The sequence below is a fragment of the Microcebus murinus genome, chromosome 18 (genome assembly GCF_040939455.1).
Source record: "Microcebus murinus isolate Inina chromosome 18, M.murinus_Inina_mat1.0, whole genome shotgun sequence".
Taxonomy (NCBI): domain Eukaryota; kingdom Metazoa; phylum Chordata; class Mammalia; order Primates; family Cheirogaleidae; genus Microcebus; species Microcebus murinus.
Window position 1 is genome coordinate 23470549 of NC_134121.1, and position 22911 is coordinate 23493459.

A 22911-nucleotide genomic window follows, 5' to 3' on the forward strand; every position below is an offset into this window, starting at 1 on the left:
TTATGATTTCTCCTTTCACTGAGAGTGTTTCTTGATTTTCAGAAGTTTTCCAAGTTTTCTTTTGGTTATTAGTTTATATCTTAATTGTATTGTGGTCAGTGAAGGTGGTTGGTATGTTACCACTAATTTCAGATTTCAACTTAGCTTTATGGACTTGAGCATTATATTAGTTATTTATTGCTATGTTATCAATAATGCCAAAATGTAGTAGTTTTGGACAACAAACATTTAGTATCTCATAAGGTTTCTGTGTGTCCAAAATCCATTAGTGGCTTAGGTGAGTGTTTCTGGCTCAGAGTCCCTCAGTGAGTTTGCAGTCAAGCTCTTGGGGCTACAGTCGTCTGAAGGCATGACTGGGGCTAGAGCATTTGTTTCATGTGAATTCACTTACATAGATGTTGGTAGGAGGCCTAAATTTTTTGCTGGCCATTTGCAAACTGAGGTTCCTTTCCACATGGGCCTTTCCATAGGGATGCTTGTGACATGGCAGCTGGTATCCTCCCGGAGTAAGTGATCTGAGAGAGAGAATCAGAGCCACAGGTTTTCATGACCCTTTGAAAGTATGTACCTTCCCTTCTGCCATATTATATTGATCATACAGACTAACACTGATACAGAGAGAAGATGTCACAAAGGTATGGATATCAGAATGTAGGAATAATGCAGGTCACCTTGGAACCTGGCTACCACAAGCATATAGTCCATTTTTATGAAGGTCTTATGTGTTCTTGAAAATGGTTTATCTTCCCTAGTTTTTGTGTATGATTTTTATGTATGTCAGTTTGATCAAGTTTATTAATTAAGCAGTTCAACTTTTCTAAATTCTGGCTGATTTTTTTGTCTGCTAGATCTTATTATTGCTAAGAGATATGTTCGAAAATCTTTAACTGTATTAGTATACTTACAACTTACAGATGTGTCAGTTTTGTGCTTGTGTATTAGGTGCATAGAGGTTTAGACTATCTTCCAGTTGATTTGAATCTTATATTATTATATAGTGATTTCCTTATCTCCAATGTTTTTTGCCTTAGTTTGCTCCAGTTTTCTTTTGTTTAGTAGTTGCCTGTTAGATTTTTTTCCATTTGTTGACCATCAGTCTTTCTGGGCCCTTATGTTTTGTTTCTTATAAATAGTACATGTGAAGCCAGTCTGATGGTTTCTTTTTCTTCTAACTGGAGAATTTAGTCCATTTACATTCATTGTGATTACTGATGTATATGGATTCGTTTTTGCCATTTTAATATATGCCTTTTATTTGTCCAATGTTTTTATTTTTTTTTTTTTCTTGACACTCAGAATTTCTTTCTGGGTTCATTTTTCTTCTGCTTGAAGCATATTCTTTAGAATACCCTTTGATAAAGGTCTTTTACAGTCATTCCTCTTATTTTCCTTTCTTTGAAAATACTGTAGCCCCCCCTTATCTGCGGTTTTGCTTTTCCTGGTTTCAGTTATTTGTGGTCAACTGTGGTCCAAAAATATTAAATGTAAAATTCCAGAAATAAACAATTTATGAGTTTTAAATTGCATACTATTCTGAACAGTGTGATGAAATCACACTTAAGATATCAAATGGGTCTTTTTCAGTTTGGAGACTCATGCTCTTCAAGTCTGGGATGCTTCTAGTATTATTTCTTTAGTAATGTCTTCTTTTCATGTTTATTTCTGTCTCTTCTTACCTTTTTCACATATTATAAGTGATTGATCATGTAATTTTTCATACTTTTTTCTCTCATAGTCTACATCTTGTCTTTTGTTCTTTTTCCTGGAAAGAGTCTCGACTTTGTCTTCTAACTCTTTAATGTTTTATTTTATCTGTCTGTACAGAGTTAACATAAGGACTGTTATCCTTAAAAAGATATGCTTGCAAGATTGGCTGGTGTCTGGGAACTTGAATTTTGAAAGATTTCCTACCATTTCCTGATAATGCTTAAAACTGTGCATACAATGTGATTTATGCTGAACACCTGCTTTCCTTCTGAGTATCTGGAATTTTGATGTTCTAGGCAGAGGGTGCCCCCAATAAAAACCGTGAGCACTAAGTATCCAGTGAACTTACCTGGTAGACAATATTTCACATGTTGTCACAAGTCATTGCTGGAGGAATTTAGCTTGTCCTGTGCGACTCCACTGGGAGAGGACTCTTTGAAGCTTGTATCTAGTTTCTGCTGGACCTTGCTCCATTTTCACTTTTTCCTTTTGCTGATTTTGCTTTGTATTGTTTTGCTCTAATAATTCATAGCTATGTATGTGACTATATGCTTAGTCTTGTGAGTCCTAGCAAACCACCAACTCTGCTGATGGTCTTGGGGACTCCTAACATATTGTCATATTTACGTTCTGAATGTTCTTTTTTGTACTTTATTCTCATTTGCTTGCTCTTTATTTTTAAAATAGCATCCTTTAAAATTTTTTCTAATGTCTTTCAGGATGTTAACCTTTTTTTTGAAGTTTTCTTCTCATTCCTCATTGTCTTTTTTCTCAATTAATTTGTGTTTACTTGGTTCTCTTTCTTTCATGTTAACAGATTTTCCCATGCTTGGTGATTCTAGGCAGTCTGTTCTCACTTTAAATATCTACTCTTAGATCTTAAATGTACTCCTCTCTCTCTGTCTCTCTGTCTCTCTCTGTCTCTCTCTCTCTTACACACACACACACACACACACACACACACACACACACACACAGGTAACTTAATTAACTCGATTGTGCTAATTTCAGAATGTATACAAATATCAAATCACATTGTACACCTTAAATATATTAATATATACAATTTTTGTCACTTTTCTTCCTTTCCTTTCTTCAGACTTGGTCTCTCTGTCAACCTGGCTAGAGTGCAGTGACGTCATCATAGCTCACTGCAACCTCAAACTCTTGGGCTCTAGCGATCCTCCTGCCTCAGCTTCCTGAGTACCTGGGACTATAGACATGCACCAGCACACCAGATAATTTTTATTTATTTTTCTTTTCTTTTTTTTTTTTAGAGACAGGGTCTCCCCCTTGCTCAGGTTTGTCTCAAACTCCTGGCTTCAAGCAATCTTTCTGCCTTAGCCTCCCAAAGTGCTGGGATTACAGGTGTGAACCACTGTGCCCAGCCTTGTTTTTCAATAAAGCTGGAAATAATCAAAAGTCTACTCCTAAATGTGAGATCATTGGAGGATCTTGTGTATGGGCTTTACAATAGGGTAGGTTGGTGGAATACTAACTTTATTGTTGGTGTCCCTATAAATGTAGGTCTTCCAGTTTCTTCAGAAAAACATTGCCCAGTTGGTTGCTTAGGAAGATATATGTCTGGTTCTAGGATTTGGAAGCAAGATGAAGGGTAGAGGCTGGTGGTTTATGGTATGCATATTTTCACTTTTTAAGGAAATAATACTATTATTGTGGAAATATTTTATAGTTCAACTTTGTAAAATATAGTTGAAGGTAGTGGTTGATTGTTCTCTTCCTGTGAAATCACCAAATTATCTGTAGACTAGTTGGTAGATTGGCAGGGACCACCTGTTGTTCTTGGACCATAGTTTGAGGCATATTGCATGAGGTAATAAAAAGGTAGTTGTTAAGGGAAATAGGAGAGGCGGTGTAACACACTAACTCATTCTTTTATTCAACAAGCATTTATTAATTGCCTTTTAAAACTTCCAACCACAGGGGATAAAACAGGTTACAAGAAAGATACCTTCCCTGCTTCCATAGAACTTACATTCTAGTGTGAACAATGGATATTAAACAATTTATTACCTGGTTATTATAATTGTTATAAGAACCATATAGGAGAGATCAAGGAAGCTTACCCCAGCATGTATGAGACACCTGCTTTGAGGTTCAGGATGGCATCTCTGAAAACATGAATAAGGCAAGTGGTAGGAGAATGAGAGGAGAATGGCAGAGAATGAGCCTGAGAGATTAATTGGGATAATGATAACTATGGGATTAAATGATGTGTATAATGTGTTTAGTGCCTGGTACTTGTGCTCAATACGTGTTAATTAGCAATTTTATTATTTATAGGAATACCGTTACATTAGATGATCAAATAGGAAACCTATCGCAATAAATGTTATAAAGACAAAAGTTTTGTATCAACTGTACAATAAAACAATATATCCATAGAATTGGTTATCACTTAAGTGCCTTATTATATAGAAATTTTGATGTTTCAGAAGTATTGTTAGGGCAATCCCCCTTCTGGGTATGTACACAAAGTAGATAAATCACCTCATAAAGATGTCTGCGTGCCCATGTTCATTGCAGCATTATTCACAATAGCCAAAATATGGAAACAGCCTAAGTGTTTGTTGATGGTGGATGAATAATGTGGTGTACATGTATATAAAATGAAGTGTCATATGGATTATATACTGGAATGGAATTAAGAAATTCTCTGGAATAAAGAAGGATATTGTGCCATTTGCCATAACACAAGTGGACTTAGAAGACATTATGCCAAGTGAAAGAAGCCAGACACAAAAAGAAAAGTATTGTGTGATCTCACTTATATGGGGAATCTAAAAAAGAAAAAGGTCAAATACATAGAGATAGAGAATAAAAGTAGTTACCATGGGTGGGAGGAGTGAGGAAATAGGGATATGTAGATGTAGGTCAAAGGATACGTAGTGGCTAATGCTATAATGAACAAGTCTAGATAGCTAATGTACAACATGAGGACTGTAGTTTATAAAATTTATTAGGGAGTTTGGTTAAATAAATAGATTTAACTGCTTGTCACATACATACAATGCTGATAGATATGTTAATTTGCTTTACTATAGTAACCATTTTACTATATATATATGTGTCCCATAATATCATACTATAAACCCCAAGTATACACAATAAATTTTGTTTTTTTTATAAAATGGTATTACTGGGGCAGAGATCAGGCTTAACTTCTTCATAGTTCTATTTCTAGCACCCAGCATAGTGCCTGACACATAGAAGATGGTGTCTTTTTTTTTTTGTTTTAAATCTGAAGTGTTTAGTAGAAATCCCAGATAACCTAGAGACATCTAGGAAGGATATGTGATTACAGATACAAGAAATAATTCTTCTTCCTTTTTTTCTTACTACCATGTTGGTGTTGTTTCTTCGATGGAATTATAAATGGCCTTTTGATTAGACTTTAAATATTATCCTTTTTGTAGTACTTTCTATAGTCAGCAAGGATCTGTTGGGACAAAGTCTTATTTTTCTTTTCTTAGGGGGTCTGTAATTGGTGCTCTCTAACTTTCTAGCACTTGGATTCACGATGTATTAGTTACCTATTGCTGCAAAACAAATTACCTCAAAACTTAGCAGCTTAAAACAACAGACATTTATTATTCACAGTTTCTGTGGGTCAGGAATATAGAGGTGACTTAGCTGGGTGCCTCTGATGCAGGATCTTATGAGGTTGCAGTCAAGCTGTTGGCTGGGGCTATAATCATATGAAAGCTTGGGGAAGGATGTGCTTCCAAGTTCACTTATCTAATTGTTGGCAGGAGGACTTAGTTCTTTGCCATGTGGACCACTTCGTTGTAGCTGCCTGAGTGTCCTTGTGATATGGCTGTTGGCTTCCTCTAGAGCAGGTGGTCTGAGAGAGAGAACAAGACTGTCCAAAATGAAAGCCTCTGTCTTTTATGCCTAATCTTGGAAGGGACACATCACCACATCTGCTGTATTCTTTTAGTTACAATGACCAACCTTGGCTCAGTGTGGGAGGTGTGAATATCAGGAAGTGTGCTCATTGGGGCTATCCTGTAGGCTGGCTGCCTCCACTCCATCAGTGAGATCAACTTCTAGCCCAGTATATTAGTTATAGTTAGCAGTGTAGGTTAATTGAACCAGTACTTGATTAGTATTTGTGTTTTGTTGTACGTTGAGATTTCCCACATTTCTGAGCTTATTAGTTTGTTTGACATTTTTGCTACTCTTTTCCTTTTGCTCTCCCCATTTTCTCCTCTTTGTTTTTTTATAGTTCCCAGATTTTAGAAAATAATAGCCAGTGTTTTCATGAAATACTTAGGACTTTTAACTTAAACTTAGGGATACCTCAGAAAGTTGTATCAAGCACAGATACCTCCTTTTCACTCTGCTTGGGCTCTAATACCCTTTGTTCTCCCAGTTATACTCCCTCTACCCACCAGCGAGGACATCCTCCTTACCCTGCTCAGGCTCTGTGCTGGGACACCCCTTCCCACCATTTAGAAGCCCAACACAGTCTCACACCCTTTGCTGGGCTCCACTGTATTGTCTCTCTCTCTCTCTTTTTTTTTTTCACTCAGGCTCTACTTGCTCATCCACTCCGGCTTTGATACCCCTGTTGGGGCTATCCTTCTTATGGAGGGCTTATCCCATTTGGGCTCTGACACCCTATATGGTCTGCTCTCTCATATAGATACCCTTTCTGCCCTGTTTGAACTTTTACAGCCTGTGGCTGTCTTCCCTCTGCAGGGTAGTCTCTCTTTTAACCCAGTCATCCTCTGACCCCTTTTGCTGGGCTGCCTGCCATGTGTGCCCTGTTCATCTGGCTCATGCTCCATTTCCTCCACATGAGTGCCTTGCAAGTTAGACTCCTATATCTCCCCCTCTCATAAACACACAGATGTCCACCTTGCTCTGCTCCATCTAATGGCTTTTGTATTGAATGATTGCACAGAATGAAGAGGAGGGACAAAGGAAGAGCCAGCTTTTTTATGGAAATGTGATCCAAGTTTATGTTTTTTTGTTTTCTTTTTGAGACAGAGTCTCACTCTGTTGCCCTGGCTAGAGTGCCGTGGCATCAGCCTAGCTCACAGCAACCTCAAACTCCTGGGTTCAAGCAATCCTTCTGCTTCAGCCGCCCGAGTAGCTGGGACTACAGGCATGCACCACCATGCCCCGCTAATTTTTTTGGCCAATCAATTTCTTTCTATTTTTATTAGAGACGGGGTCTCGCTCTTGCTCAGGCTGGTTTTGAACTCCTGACCTTGAGCGATCCACTGGGCTCAGCCTCCCAGAGTGCTAGGATTACAGGTATGAGCCACTGCGCCTGGCCCCAATTTTATGTTTGACAGAAACTTATTTTCCCTTGTTTCAGTAGTAGAAATCTGGAGAATCTAGAAAGGGCATTTGGGAATTTGCTTGTGGAGCTTCAGTAATAGGCCAGTTGGTATAAATAAGTTCTTTATTTGTGAATTGGGTATTAATAGGTTCTTTATTTGTGAATCAGGGGCTTCTATGTATGAAAAACTGGGTAGTCTGTAAGTTCAGGGTAGTGGGAAGGGAAGAAATTAAAAAGTGTTTAGGGAAGGGTGATATTGGAATTCAATCTTGGGCAAAACTGGTTTGACTCCATGCTAGTCTCCTTGGCCACAAATGTCTTTCTAGCATCCATATTAAAAGAAAACCAATTAATTACTTAATATTTGTTTTATTAATATGAGCTCAGTATTAAATTTCAGAATGTTTTCCTAATTTTAGTCATTCATGTACTATCAGTTTAGTCATATCCTGTATCATTTACTTAGCTTAACAACTTTAAATTGGCTTACCTTTTTTTATTTAGCATCATCAAAGGAGTAATGTATTTGTAATCATAGGTTTGATTGCTAATTATGTATTTTAAATCACACAATTAAAATGAAAATAAAACTTAAATAATTTAAAGTTAATTAGATGATATATGAAGAGTCCTATTACTAATGGTACAGAATCCACTTTGGGAAGTGTGTTACTAACCTGCATTAATATTTGATACATTTTCCTGGTTTAGAGTATCTAGAGCTGATGCCAGATGCTTTTCTCCCAGTATGATTTTTTTCTTTGCTTTTTCTCTCATTTAGATGAAAACTTACATTATGTGAATTTTAATGTAATCCCTACCCCCATCATGGTCAGAGGGGCCTTTTAGAAACTGGTTAGAATGTACACATAGGCAGAAATTTTAGCCATGACCTTTTGAAGAATTTTCTGAGTGAAACTAGAAACAAATTATCCATTATTCACAGAGTACTTTGCTTAATGTTATGCCTTCTTTTGTTTAATCCTCTTATTTGCTGAAATCTTATATATTAAATAGCTAATAGTTTGTTAATAGAGATCATGATTAAAAGGTGATTATTTTTTTCATGCAGTTTAGAGTCTTTACATTTCTTCCATTATATCCAAAGATTTCTATAATGTAGCATGAAATATTTAAAAAGTTTAGTTCACTTTTCCCACACATTGTGAAAGGAATACATCCTAATTGAAAAGAGGAGAAACTCATAAAAATAAAAGAAAAAAATCTCATTTTTATCTCTCAAATACAATGATTTTTTAATTTATTTTAAGGTTTTTTTCTCCCCCTCCACTCCAGGCATAATTATTTTGTTATAGGTGTTTCAATATTACTTTTTGGGTAAAAAAAAATGGAGTACAAATATAATTTTATTTTACATTAATACTTTAAAAGTTATTGGTGAGGAAAGCATATTTTCATATTTACTGACCATCTATGAATTGCTACATATTTCTTCAATGTTTTTTCCATTACATAGTCTTATTAATAGATAAGAACCTCATCTATTAGTCATATAACCCTAGTAGCAAATTGTTGCACATTCTTTTTTTTTTTTTTTTTTGAGATAGAGTCTTACTCTGTTGCCCTGGCTAGAGTGCCATGGCGTTAGCCTAGCTCACAGCAACCTCAAATTCCTGGGCTCAAGCAATCCTTCTGCCTCAGCCTCCTGAGTAGCTGGGACTACAAGCATGTGCCACCATGCCTGGCTAATTTATATATATATATTTTAGTTGTCCAGCTAATTTCTTTCTATTTGTTTAGTAGAGATGGGGGTCTCGCTCTTGCTCAGGCTGGTCTCGAACTCCTGAGCTCAAATGATTCTGCTTTCTTGGCCTCCCAGGGTGCTAGGATTAGAGCCATGAGCCACCACACCCGGCCTGCACATTCTTATTTGTTTCTTTGTCAGCAGTGTATTTTCTTTCAGAATTGACACTTTTTTTTTGGTAAGCAAATATATCAGTTTTGTTTGTTTTTATGTTTTAATGGCTGCTGTGTCTTTGTATTGCTTAGGAAAGTCTTTCCCACTCCAACATTATGGAATTATTCTTTAGTATTTGTCCTAATGGTTTTATGGCTTTTTTCTTTATAGTAGGTTCTTAATCATACATATATTTTTAAATTTGGTGTGAGTTATTCTTTTTAGATAGATAGCCAGTTGATCTGGCATCATTTTATTGACTAATCCATTCTTTTATCACTCATTTGAAATTACTACCTTTATCATATTAAATTTCTATATAAATACTAATATCTGCTCTGTGACTGTAATTTATATTTTGTACTTATAATGTACAGGTTTTGTTGTAAGAGCTTTAATAGTATGTTTCAGTACTTGATAATGCAAGTCTCCTCTTGTTCTTGTTTTTCAAAAATTTCTTTAGGTATTCTTAGAAATTTATTCTTCCAGATCAACTTCTGAATCAGCTTACATTTTAAATAAGTGTCTCCCTTTCCAAATCTATTATAACATCTCACTACTTCTTCTCTGCTCTTCTTAGCTTAATTTAAGCTACCATCCTTTCTTGCCTAGACTGTCTTCTAACATAGAGGGTTAGCAAGAAGGTTCTTTTTAAAACATAAATCAGATTGCCACTCCTTTGTTTAAATCCTTTCAAAGTCTTCTTCCCCTGAGTTTTGGTTATCTATTGCTGTATAATGAGCTTTGTAGCCTAAAAACAACAAATTTTGCTCAGTTTTTTTGGGTCAGAAATTCATAATAGGTTCAGCTAGGCAGTTCTCCTCTGTTCTATATGGTGTTGGCTGAGGCTGAAGAATCCCTTCCAATATGGCTTCTTTAGTCATGTGTCTGGTATCTCAGTGCTTCTTGGCCTGACTCTCCACAATGGCATCATTCTTCAGAATCTTTACATGCTGCCTGGGCTTCTCATAGCATGGTGGTCTCAGAGTAATATCAGTTTTTACATGATAGCTTGCTTCTAGGAGGAGGAAAATAAATACTGTCATACCAATTAAGAATTGTGTCTGGAATTGCATAGTATGTCTTCTGCCGTATTTTATTGGTCAGAATAGTCACTGGACTTGCTAGATGCAAGGAGGTAGAAATATAGATTCTACTTCTTGATGAGGGCATGGCAAAGTCTTATTGCAGAATAGCATGTAGGATGAGAGATACTGTGACTTTATTTGGAAAATATAATCTGCTATATCATCAAACTCAAAATAAATTCAAAGCTCTTAAAATGGCCTGAAAGGATTTTCATGATCTGACTCCTACTTCTTGAATCTCTGACCTCATCCCTTACATTTTCCATGTTCGTTCCTTTTGGTTTAGTCACATTGGTCTCCTTGCTAGGCTTTAAATTGCCATGCTTATTCCAATTTCAGATCTGTTGTACTTGGAACTACTGCCTTGAATGCTCTTCTTCAGATCTTTGCATCAAGTCTTCTCTTTCTTTTGCTTCATTTAGATCTCTGCTCAAATGTCACATCTCCAGAGAGCTTTCCCTGACCACCATATCTTGGTTACACCATATTCTTGGTTACTTAGAACTCCTTAATCTTGCTTTTTCCTTTCTTTTTTTTGGGGGTGGTGGTGAAGGTAGACAGAGTCTCACTGTGTTGTTTAGGATAGACTGCAGTGGCGTGATCATAGCTCACTGAAGCCTCGAACTCTTTGGCTCTGGCAATCCTCCTGTCTCAGCCTCCCGAGTAGCTGGAACTACAGGGATGCACCACCATGTGTGGCTAAACTTTTTCTTCTTTATCGATTTTAGTGCTATTTATAGGAGCTTGGGGGCCTGAATACCACTTTTCTTCCCTGCCTGGCTTCTGAGCAAGTTGAGAAATAAGAGTAAAGATGGAGGCCAAAAAAAAAAAAAAAATCATATACACATAAATAAATAAAATACCTCCACACATACACACCCACACACACTGACCAGTGCTAACTCGAAGACCAAAATGGGCTTACTAACTAAATCTAAAAATTAGTCAGACTTGCTCACCCAGTCCCAGGCAGTGTTGGCCACTCCCTGTTGCAGAGCTAGTACCCTGTTCAACTCTTAGCATGTTGAAGTAGAGGAAACTTCTTGCACTGAGTAGCAAGCCTATTCTCAAGTAAAGAAAAGTAGGGCTGAGTTGTGCACGGCCTGTTCTCATTTTTATTAATCTGACTAAAGGGGGATGAAGGAAGTGGGGGAATAAAGGAAGTGTCAAGAATGACTTTCATTGCTGGCTTTGGCAGCGCATATACTAAACTTGGAACTTTAGCACATATACTAAACTACAGAGATTAGCATGCCCCCTGTGCAAGGATGACACGCAAATTCATGAAATGTTCCATATTAAAAAAAAAAAAAGAAAGACTCTTAGATCCTCAGATGTGGGAAACTGGGTAGATTGTGGTACTATTAACTAGGATAGAAAACATGGTTGGATGATTATGAATTAAGCTTTGGAAACATTGAGCTTGAAGTGCCTACAAGTTACCCATGTGTAGAACCAAATAGGCATAATATTAATACAGCTGAAGCTCAGGAGGGAAGTTTATATAAAAGATGCAGGTTTGATAATTGTCTTAGTTTTCTATTGCTTTGTAACAAACTATCATAGACACAAACATAGTGGCTTAAAACAATACAAAATTATTATCTCAAGGTTTCTATGGGTTGGAAGTCTGGGTATTGGTTAGCTGGGTTCTCTGTTCAGATTCTTACCAGGCTGAAATCTAGATGTCAGTTGGGGCCACGATCCCATCTGCGGCTTAGGGTTCTCTTCCAGGTGCACTGATTGTTGGCAGAGGGTTCAGGGGAATCTGGGCTTATAAGATGTTTGGAAGCCCTAACCCAGATGTTTCCGTTCCACCTGTCAGAGTCTTATTCTTTGCCGGCCAGAACCCTGATCTTGGCTTAGCAGACCTGTCTTGTTTGGGAGTTCAACCTTCTTAGAAGCCCAGCATATATAAATAGGTGATACAGATCTATATCTCTATCTATCTATCTATTATATATAACACATAATATGTGTATATTTAAAAATGAAAAAGTTCTGGTTCTTAGCTTTCTCTGCCCTCCTGCTGTATAGGAGAGAACAGCCTCTTTGTATTAATATGTTTTCAGGAAGGCACTCTGGCTTTCAGACTTAGCTTTCAATTGGCAGTTAATCAGCTTTTTCTTATCTTTTTTTTTCCAGAGCTCAAAAGATTTAGTATTCTTCCAATTCTATTTCTCCTTCATTGCCAGCTGTATAATCCCTTCTTAGCACCTGCTGTTGCCCTGGAAGCCTAGTGCAGGATGTTTATTAAGGCGTTCCTTTGGAATCAACACCTGGGAGCAAGGAGCATTGGACAGGTGTAGAATTCCTGGTGTAGTGCAGGCAGGCCTCTAGCATCAGCTTTGGCCATCCTCTCACTCCCTATGGGGAGCTGTGGAGCTAGAAGGGCCCTTTTGACTTGCCCAGAATTGGGCTGAAGTGTCGAGGTCTTTATATTGCCATATCAGTCATTCATTGAATGTGGGCTACCCTGGAAGAGTGTAACCTTGAGCAGCATTTTTCTCTGCAGGTGAGGCAATCCCTGAAGGGGCTGACTGACAGTACTCCCAGTAGTTAAGACAAGTCCGTCCTTGAAGCAGGACCTGGGCAGCACCTGAGTGTCTATGACAATTCTTCTGTATCTAATAAGTGACCAGTTTGTTTTTGTTTTTTATTATCATTCTGAGCTCCTGGATTTAAACACATATTTAGCAAACTTTCTGTTGATTTATATGTGTAGAAAAATCTACAAATTGTAAATACACAGCTCAATAAGTGTTCACGAAGTAAACACACCAGTATAACTAGTACCCAGATCAAGAAATAAAACAATAAGTGGCAGTCCAGAAGTTCCCCTCTACTTTGTGTTTCCTTCCAGTCACTACCTTTTCCCTGCCATCCTGGCTTCTAAAATCATAGGATGAGTTTTGGAAATTTATGTAACAATAATGCAATGTATCTTTTGTTCAAACTTCTGTTAGTCTTTTATCTGTGAAATTAAGCTTATAGTTTTAAGTTATTTATTCTCACTGCTGTATAGTTTTTATATACTAGTTTTTTTTTTTTTTAACCATTTCTGCTGTTGATAGACATTTGGATTGTTTCCAGTTTCTGGAAATTATAAAAAGTATTGCTGTAAACATTGTTGTACATGTCTTTTGATGAACATATACACACATTTCTGTTGGGTATATATCTAGTGAAATTGCTGTCTGTGTGTTCAGTTTTAGCAGATAATGCCAGTTTCCAAGGCAATTACTGATTTACACTTCTATTAGTAGCATATAAGATTTCCATTTGCTCCTGTTTGTAGAGGATGTAGCCCTCCAGGGCTTATAACTAAGAACTGTGTGTATTTACTAACATCTTCCACTAGCAGATTCTGAACTCTGATTTGTTGTCTTGAGGCTGCAGGCTTTCGTACTCTGCTTTTCAGAAGTTTTTGGCTTAGCCTTTTACCCTCTTCCACCCAGTGCTGCATTTGAGACTCCTTCAGGTCTTCAGTTTTGTCATTCTAGCCCTCAGTGAACCCCAGAATCTCTGATGGTTTCTGTTTCCCTCAGTAGAGGTACTTTGCCTAAGAAAAGCCCTATTTCTCAATCTTTCTTTCTGTCCAGATTCTGCAAATGTCCTAGGGAAAAAGCAGCTGCGCATGATCACCTTACCTCACCATAGCTCACCCCTTTTTGGAATCTTAGGCTCTCTAATCCTCATTCCTTCAGTAGCTCTCTGAATTCTTCAGACAGATGGCTTTTATATTTCCTCTTTTGTTAAAAAATAAGTTGGGGGAGGGAAGAGTTGTTTTGCTATAAATTACTCTGTTCTACATGGAAGCAGTAGTATAGATTTAAATGATTTGATGTTTCAATAAATTAAAATTGCTATCCTTAACAGTGTTCAAATTACATTTTTGGCTAGTGGGGGCCTTTATAAATTCAAGTATGCTTGATTTGATTCTTACTAATCTGTTTCTGTCTGGTATGATAAAATGTTCCAGGGTCATCATGTACCTTTTTGCCCCAAACATAGAATCAGCTGTTTGCTAAAGGAATCCTGATTACTTTTACTGGGGAAATGGTAATTCAAGATTACAATTGGGTAGAAATTATTATGGGATTGGTCATTAGTCATCATTACCATAGGATTGTTCATTGTTTCTAGGCATTTTCATTGGACAGAGGTAGAAATACTTTTTTAAAAATATGAAATAAAATACATTGAGTTCATATAGATACTTCCAGTTAAAACTCAAGACTACAGGATTTTTACTTTACCATTCCTCTATCTTCCATGCTGAGATTCTTAGTTTTTAATGATACTAGGAGTGATAGAATTAAAATACCACATAATTATTCATTTCCTTAGTCCCACACGATATACATGATGAAGATTTACCTTCAATTGTTTTTGTCCCTAGAGTATATTCCACTAGTAGTATACAGTCAATATCATTTGAAATCACTTAGAATAGTTCTTCTTTTTGTGATTATACCATTAAATAATTGGTTACACACCTAAGTGGACATATAGGAGTAACATTTATCGGGTGTCAGGAGGGTGGGAGGGGGGAGGAAGGGATGGGTATATACAACCACAACGAGTAAAATGTGCAGTGTTTGGGGGATGGACACTCTTGAAGCTCTTACTCGAGGGGGGAGGGAGGCATGGGCAATATATGTAACTTTAACACTTGTACCCCCCATAATACGCTAAAATAAAAACAAAATAATTGGTTACAAATTTCAGTTCATTTGTTTATTTTCAATTCTAGATTTGCTTTTTAGAATATTATTTTTAATTTGACATTTAAGTTACATAGTTCTAAAATGAAATCTAAAAAAACCCTAAGACATATAGATTCTGTTCTTGTCACCTTTACCTTCTCTTCACACCCTAAAGGTTAACCACTACAAAGTCTTTTTTTACATTTCATCCTTCTGCTGTTTTGTGTTATTTCTTATTATAAGAAGATACACATATATATTTCTATCTCTTCCCCCTTCTTAGATGAACTGTAACATATGTATGTATTTTTCTCTACCTTTTTTTTTTAGCTTAAAGATATATCCTAGAGATTATTCTATTGTTGAATGAATTTGAACTCATTTCTGTCATTGTTTTTTGTTACATTTATATTTATATAGGTCTTTTATTTAAGTGTCATAGTGTGGTTTATGTTATTTGTTCTCTCAGCCTATATTTTAGTATTTAAAAAGGTTTGTGTATCAGTTAGGTTTCAGTCTGAGAAGTAGATTATGGGATAAGGAATTTATTATAAAATTATATATAATTTTGAGAGAACTGGAGAAGTGTGAAGATCTGGAAGGAAGAGTTGGAAGATCAGAGAATGAGTCACTAACCAGATCCTCTAAGTCAGTGGCAATGGGCAGACAAGTTGGAGCTTTTAGGGAAACCTGAGAAGCCAGTATGTCTAGCCATTAAAGTAGGATTATGAAAGAGGAGCTTTAGGAGGGCCCTCTGGGAAGCTTTTGCCATGTTAAGCTCTGTAGGTTTGCAGCCAAGTGTCTATTGTGGGTCACTGTTGGTCAGCAAAGTGAGCATGGTCAAAAGAAAGAGCTGGACATAGAGTGGAAGAAAGAGTGAAGGCTGGAACTCTCTGAGCATGTCTGCCTCTCACTGTATCTGACTGTGAAAACCTTCAGAAAATATTAGGTTCGTGCAAAAGTAATTGCGATTTCAGACTGTGAATTTTAAATCATAATAACTAGGCTCAGATACATCTTATTAATTAAAATAGGAACCATTACAATCAACACATTTTTGCCAATGAGAAATAAGTTTATTTCCGTAGCGTAAAAATCCATACTTCAGCATTTGATGAACTCTTGGAAAACATTTTCTGCATCCTGCTGGTTGTGGAAGCGTTTTCCCTGCAAAAAGTTGTCCAGATGCTTGAAGAAGTGGTAGTTGGTTGGTGAGAGGTCAGGTAAATATGGCAAATGAGGCACAACTTCATAGACAAATTCATTCAACTTTTGAAGCGTTGGTTGTACTACATGTAGCAGGGCATTGTCATGGAGAAGAATTGGGCTCTTTCTGTTGAGCAATGCCGGTTGCAGGTGTTGCAGTTTTCAGTGCAGTTCATTGATTTGCTGAGCATTTATTTTTCCTCAAGAAGACACCCACTCTCCTAGTCATCGGCTTAGGCAAAGAGTTTATGAAGAAATCCCCAAAGGCAATCACAGCAGCAACAAAAATAAATAAATGGGACATGATCAAACTAAAAAGCTTCTGCACAGCCAAAGAAACAGTCATGAAAGTAAACAGACAACCTACAGAATGGGAGAAAATTTTTGCATCCTACACATCTGATAAGGGGCTGATAACTAGAATATACTTAGAACTCACGAAAACCAGCAAGAAAAAAATCAAATAACCCTATTAAAAAGTGGGCAAAGGACTTGAACAGAAATTTTTCTAAAGAAGACAGAAGAATGGCCAACAAACATATGAAAAAATGTTCAACATCTCTAATCATCAGGGAAATGCAAATCAAAACCACAATGAGATATCACTTAACTCCAGTGAGAATGGCCTTTATCAAAAAGTCTCCAAACAATAAATGCTGGCGTGGATGCGGAGAGAGAGGAACACTCCTACACTGCTGGTGTGACTGCAAACTAGTTCAACCTCTGTGGAAAGCAATATGGAGATACCTTAAAGCGATACAAGTGAATCTACCATTTGATCCAGCAATCCCATTACTGGGCATCTACCCAAAAGATCCAATGACACTCTACAAAAAAGACACCTGCACTTGAATGTTTATAGCAGCACAATTCATAATTGCAAGGCTGTGGAAACAGCCCAAGTGCCCATCAATCCAAGAATGGATTAATAAAATGTGGTATATGTATACCATGGAGTACTATTCAGCTCTAAGAAACAATGGTGATATAGCACATCTTATATTTTCCTGGTTAGAGCTGCAACCCATACTACTAAGTGAAGTATCCCAAGAATGGAAAAACAAGCACCACATATACTCACCAGCAAACTGGTGAGCAGCACCTAAGTGGACACATAGGTACTACAGTAATAGGGTATTGGGCACGTGGGAGGGGGGAGGGGGGCGGGTATATACATAATGAGTGAGATGTGCACCATCTGGGGGATGGTCATGCTGGAGACTCAGACTTTTGATTTTTGATCAACTTATGAGGCACCTACTTATTGAGCTTTTTCACCTTTCCAATTTTCTTCAAATGCTGAATGATCATAGAATGGACAATGTTGAGTTCTTCAGCAACTTCTCAAGTATAGTTATAAGAGGGTCATCTTCGAAGATTGCTCTCAATTGGTCATTGTCAACTTCTGATGGCCAGCCACTGCACTCCTCGTCTTCAAGGCTCTCTTCTCCTTTGCAAAACTCCTTGAACCACCACTATACTGTACATTCATTAGCAGTTCTTGGGCCAAATACTGTTGATGTTCCTAGTTGTCTCTGCTGTTTTATGACCCATTTTGACTTCAAATAACAAAATTGCTCAGATTTGCTTTTTGTCTAACATCATTTCCATAGTATAAAGTAAAATATAAAATAAAAGCAAGTGATAAGTCATTAGCAAAAAAACATAAAGTGATAAATGTGCATTAAAATGATGTATAACATAACCACATTTATTTAAGAATATATTCCAATATCAAAGGGTAATTTCAACAATTCTAAAACCGCAATGACTTTTGCACCAACCTAGTAGCTGCTGTTTCACTTCCACATTTCAAACAAATCTTGTATAGGTTGAGTAACCTCATCTAAAATGCTTGGTACCAAAAGCGTTTTGGATTTTTTTGGAGTTTGGGAATATTTGCATTATACTTAACCAGTTGATCATCCCTAATCTGAAAATCTGAAATCTGAAATGCTCCAATAAGCATTTCCTTTGAGAGTCATGTCAGTGCTCAAAAAGTTTGGATTTGGGAACATTTTGAATTTCAGAATTTTGGATTAGGGATACTTAGTCTGTACAAATTACGCGTTAGATCAATTCTAGCCCAGAACCATACAGTGAATAGGATTCTGGGAAAGTGGTTCCCAGACCACTTGTCAATGCAACACACACCAGTACAGTTTGTATTTTTGTTCTGTTCGTTACCATTATATTGATACCTTTACATAGTATTCAAATTTTCTTCTCTTTTAGGGGAAGAGTATTATGTATTGATTTTCTACTGTGAGCAATATTGAAATGAGCTAGTAACCTCCTTTCCTCATCTTCTTTCCCAGCATTTGGCATGAAGTAATACTCTTTTACTCTCAGTTAATAACCATAAGACAATCAGGAAGCATATTCTACTTTTTATATGCTCTCACTACCCTCTCCCCATTTTATTTTATTTTATTTTTTATTTTTATTTTATTTTATTTTTTTAAATTTTTTAAAATTTTTTTATTTTATTTATTTATTTTTTTGAGACAGAGTCTTGCTTTGTTGCCCAGGCTAGAGTGAGTGCTGTGGCATCAGCTTCGCTCACAGCAACCTCAAACTCCTGGGCTCAAGCAGTCCTCCTGCCTCAGCCTCCCAAGTAGCTGGGACTACAGGAGTGTGCCACCACGCCCGGCTAATTTTTTGTATATATATATATATTTTTTAGTTGGCCAATTAATTTCTTTCTATTTATAGTAGAGACAGGGTCTCGCTCTTGCTCAGGCTGGTCTCGAACTCCTGACCTCGAGCAATCCACCCGCCTCGGCCTCCCAGAGTGCTAGGATTATAGGCGCCCGGCCCCTCTCCCCATTTTAGATAATTGTATCTATACTATCAAGTATACATAGTGATTACATAATATGCTTTCTCAGTTTTTTAAATATACTGTCATGCTCCACATAATGATTCTTCAGTTAATTGTGGACTGCTGTATATAGTGGTGGTCCCATAGTATTATAATATTGTATCTTTATCTTTTCTGTGTTTAGATACACCAGTAGTTACCATTGTGTTACAGTTGCCTACAATGTTCAGTACAGTAACATGCTGTACAGGTTTGTAGCCCAGGAGCAATAGGCTACACCATATAGCCTAGGTGTGTAGTAGGATATACCATCTAGGTTTATATAAGTACAGTCTATGATGTTTGCACAACAATGAAATCACCTAAGGATGCATTTCTCAGAATGTATCCCTGTTGTTAAGCAATACCTGGCTGTTTATATTTAATTATCCCTATTAATGTGGATATCTAGTATGGTTCCTTGACCTCAGGAAAAGGTCAAGGGAACAATATTTCTTAGGTTATTGCAGTTAAGAACAGTTTGATCGTCATCTTTATATAGTTGTCCCAGTTGGTTCCACGACCTCCCATGGATACCAGAATACACAGATGCCCAAATACCTGATACGAAATGGCATGGTGTTTGCATATAACCTATGCAAATCCTCCCATATAATTTATCTCTAGATTAGTTATAATACCTAATACAAAGTAAATGTTATGTAAATTGTTGTTATACTGTATTGTTTAGGAAATAAGGACAAGGAACAAAAGTCTGTACATGTTCAGTTCATACAGTTTTTCCCCCAATATTGATCTGCAATTGATGGGTTGCACAGATACAGAACCCATAGATATGAAGGGCTGATTGTACTTGGAACTCCAGTTTGGCTGAATACAATCCTCAGTTTACATTTTCTTCCTTTGAGTATCTTCAACTTATGTTACTCCATTGTCTTCTGATATAAAGCTTTGTCAAAGTCTGATGACTATCTAATTTTTGTTTCTTATATAAGTGGCTTCCTTTTTCTGCCTGGCTTGTGCAAAGGATATTTTTTTCTTATTCCTACAAGTTCAATAGTTCTACTACAATATATTGGTTATTCTGCCTCAGTTTTTCCATGTTTATACTATGCTCTTTATTATTTTTTTATTTTAGCATATTATGGAGGTACATGTGTTAAGGTTACATATATTGCCCATGTCCCCCTCTCCCCATGAGTAAGAGCTTCAAGCATGTCCATCCCCCAAATGTTGCACATCTTACTCATACCCATCCCCTCCTCCCCCCTCCCACCCTCCCGACACCCGATAGATGTTACTCCTATATGTCCACTTAGGTGTTGATCCGTTAGTACCAATTTGCTGGTGAGTACATGTGGTGCTGGTTTTTCCATTCTTGAGATACTTAACTTAGTAGTATGGGTTCCAGCTGTATCCAGGAATATACAAGAGGTGCTATATCACCATTGTTTCTTAAAGCTGAGTAGTACTCCATGGTATACATATACCACATTTTATTAATCCACTCATGAATTGATGGGCACTTGGGTTGTTTCCACAGCTTTGCGATTGTGAATTGTGCTGCTATAAACATTTGAGTGCCTGTGTCTTTTTCATAAAGTGACTTTTGGTCTTTTGGGTAGATGCCCAATAGTGGAATTGCTGGATCAAATGGTAGAGCTACTTGTATTGCTTTAAGGTATCTCCATATTGCTTTCCACAGAGGTTGAACTAGTTTGCAGTCACACCAGCAGTGTAGGAGTGTTCCTCTCTCTCCGCATCCACGCCAGCATTTATTGTTTGGAGACTTTTTGATAAAGGCCATTCTCACTGGAGTTAAGTGATATCTCATTGTGGTTTTGATTTGCATTTCCCTGATGATTAGAGATGTTGAACATTTTTTCATATGTTTGTTGGCCATTCTTCTGTCTTCTTTAGAAAGTTTCTGTTCATGTCCTTTGCCCATTTTTTGATGGGGTTGTTTGATTTTTTTCTTGCTGATTTTCCTGAGTTCTAAATAGATTCTAGTTATCAGCCCTTTATTGAATGTGTAGCTTGCAAAAATTTTCTCCCATTCTATGCTCTTTAAGTATGTGCTTTCAGGTACTTTTTTTAAATTTCAAATTTTTTTTTTCAGTAAGGTTCTTTTAAATTCTAGTTTCTAATACTCATTCCATTGTTTTGGTTTGTTTCTTTGGTGATTCCTATTATACTTATGCTGGATCTTTGTCTATCTTCTTTGTCATTTTATTGCAAATTCTCATTTTTCATTTCTTTTTTATATTACACCTTTCCTCCTTTTTTTAACCTTTTTTTTTTTAACCTTAAAGCATTGTTTTCTGTGTTTTGTGCATCTTCTGGTTAATATTCATTTCTGAAAAGATTTTTCTTTTTTTCCCTATTTTTTTCCTGAGTTCTATCAACTGATTTCTATTTGTAATTATATTTTATGTTATTTCGTATCCTTTTTCATTTTCTTAATTTCTCTTGGCTCATTTTGGAATAATAATTTATAGTTTTTATCTGTTGATAGACTTTTTTTTAGCATGCTTTCATTTTCTGATGTCAGACGCTTATGTTTTTGTCTCTTTTTTTTCTTATATTTTAATAATAATTCTACATATGATTTGACCTCAGTCCTTTTTCATTGCTCATTTTATGTGAAATTAGTTTTCCTAAATTTGTAGGAGGGAAATGCAGGCCTGGAGAGCTTTGTATCATCATGGCTCTAGAACCCATTTAAAACTTTTTTCCATGAGATTAAAAAAGTATGCAGTCTCATTCTTTTATAGCTCTCTTACCTTTCTTCCTACTTTTCATCTTTATCTGGATTTTTTTCTTCCTTTGCTCCCTTTTCTTCTGTTGTAAGGGGTGGGGAACCTGCAGCCTCAAGGCCACATGTGGCTCTCCAGGTCCCCAAGTGTGGCCCCTCAACTGAATCCAAACTTCACAGAATATATCTGTTTATTAAAAGGATTTGTTATGTAAAACTTGGATTCAGTTAAAAGACTGTACTCAAGGATCCAAAAGGTCACATGTAGCTCTGCTTTTCTTTGAGGATGCAATACAATTTTGGGATCTCCTCTTGTCAGACGATCCATCGTACCCAGTAGACATTCTGCATTCCTTTCCTTTCTCTTGCAGTAGATGCTTATGCCATATCAGTACTGTAACTGTAGTGGTTTGTCCCTATTTGCTTAGTTATTGGGGCGTGGGGAGCACTTTCTTGTCGTATACATTTTCATGTAGATGTCCATGAGTTTGTGGTTTTACTAGAGAAATTCTAGTTTCTTTGCTATTTTATGGGGCACTTGGGGAGAGTCACAAACTGCACTGTAGCTACTGCCATCTTCTGAAGTCCCTTTTTCTGGCCCTTCATATTTTTTTCCTCCATAATCATTATAATTAACATTATATAATTCTGTACCTTCTCTTCTCCCTTCTCATTTTGTACCTTAAAAATGTGCTTCCACTTTTATTTAGTATTTTTTTTACTATCAAATTAATCATCTATTATTAATTGACTTTGACTTAACATGCTTGTGGGAATGCACTTTGTCTCTTTCCAAAAATGTGCCTACCACTTTTATTTAGTATTTCTTTACTATCAAATTAATTCATCTGTTATTAACTGACTTAGCAAACTTGGGCATGTACTTGGTTGGTCTCTTTCGACGTTTAGTTGTACTGTTTTCAAAATGAGAAAGTTGGACTCAGGTTTGTTTCTTTGACAAAGGAACCTCACTAAGGTTCTCTGTTAGTGTTAGCAGCGTCTAATATTAAACAGTAAATATTTTCAAGATGTTTAAATCAGATTGCTACTTTTGAACAGAGTAGAGATGAAATTCTAGCAAGTGGAACTTAACTCATTCTCAGCGAAACATAAATGTGCTCTCCCCAAAGGATATCTTTTTCCATGGGATCTATTTATTCTCTTACTACCTCAATTGTGTAGCTATGAGGGTGGTTATCTTGAGTCACTCTTATAGTGTTTGTTCCAGAGTTTATAGTTTTTTCTTATTTTTGAACAATCGGCAGTTATTTGCTGTTATTAACTAGATATCTGGGGCATAGATTTTCTCAGTCTGTTCTTTTAATGTTTGAGTTCAGTGAATATAAGGGAAAGGATTATGTACATTTTATTGCAGACATCTTCTGAAATA

General features: G+C 36.7%; 1 protein-coding gene and 1 pseudogene across 9 annotated transcripts in view; both read left to right on the forward strand.

The window, feature by feature from the left end:
* The window catches only part of NF1 (neurofibromin 1), a 308719-nt gene that overhangs the window by 87158 nt on the left and 198650 nt on the right, over nt 1-22911 (forward strand). The window lies entirely within an intron of this gene.
* Nucleotides 11232-11330, forward strand: LOC142862282 (uncharacterized; annotated as a pseudogene).